We start from the raw sequence: 1136 nt of genomic DNA, 5'->3' as shown, positions 1-1136 counted from the left end.
AAGGTGACCTATGCTCTTATCATAATATTCTACAATCGCTGAGCAGTACCCACTAGGAAATTGAATCTTTTATGGTGGTAATGGAAGTGTCTCATCAGATCGCTTAGTAGATTTCTATGGAAGGAGACAGAGGCAGGGAGGTCTCGTGTCTTCTGAGAAAAGCAGAACTTTGGGTTGGATAAAGCAGGGGTTCTCTCTCACTTCCCCCCAAAATTGCAGGCTGAAATGTGACCCAACTCCAACCGCAATCATTAATCATTGGTTACTTAACACTCTGTGTTCTTCTAACTCCGTAGTCCCGAAACTGGCCTGATTTAGGATCGCCATCTTGAAGAAAATCTGAATGGATCTTTTCCTCCGAGAATCTCAAACTAATTTTGGGAAGATGTGCTGTTTAAGTACTGTGTTCCAGAACACAGGAGCACACTTGCATTTCCAGATGCACAGTTACATATGAAGTTACCTTATACTCAATCAGATCCTTGGTCCATAAACATCAGTATTGCCTACTCAAAGTGGCAGCTGTTTTCCAAGGTTATAAGAACATAAGAACATAAGAGACGCCAATGTTGGATCAGGCCAAAGGCCCATCCAGTCCAACACTCTGTGTCACACAGTGGCCAGAAATACCAGTGCCATCAGGAGGTCCAGCAGTCTCAGGTCTCAGGCAGAGGCCTTTCACGTCCCTTTCTACCTGGTCCTTTTAACTGGAGATGCCGGGGATTGAACCTGGGACCTTCTGCGTGTCAAGCAGATGCTCTACCACTGAGCCACAGCCCCTCCCGAATGATAAAATGATATTGCCTGACAAACACTTTCTGCAGCCAGGGAAGCAATTGCAGTCAGCTGCCCATGGACATTTTTAAGCATGCTCACTGTTTAGCTGTCTACTAAATTTTTAAGCAAAGGCATTTTTTTGCAGACCAATTGTAATGAATCACTGGACTTGTTTGGAACAGTTAAAAGCACAGCTCTGGGAGCTGGGCCTTCCTGCTAGCAAGAGTCCTTAGCCACTGGGGTAATCAGCAATGTTCCCTCTAAGCTGAGTTAGTGTGAGCTAGCTCACAGTTTTTTAGCTTCCGGCTCACACATTTTTGTTTTAGCTCAGGGAGGACGGGCTCCAGAGCAAACTGATT

At 45.2% G+C, this 1136-nt stretch overlaps 1 non-coding gene across 1 annotated transcript; it reads right to left on the bottom strand.

The window, feature by feature from the left end:
* Positions 1-708: 708 nt before the first annotated feature.
* TRNAV-GAC lies at positions 709-780 on the bottom strand. The gene has a single exon. It is a non-coding gene; the product is annotated as a tRNA-Val (tRNA).
* Between the last annotated feature and the right edge of the window lie 356 nt (positions 781-1136).

Source organism: Gekko japonicus, unplaced genomic scaffold (assembly GCF_001447785.1).
Source record: "Gekko japonicus isolate JY-2015 unplaced genomic scaffold, Gekko_japonicus_V1.1 scaffold6225, whole genome shotgun sequence".
Taxonomy (NCBI): Eukaryota; Metazoa; Chordata; class Lepidosauria; order Squamata; family Gekkonidae; genus Gekko; species Gekko japonicus.
This window is presented reverse-complemented; position numbering and strand designations above follow the sequence as displayed.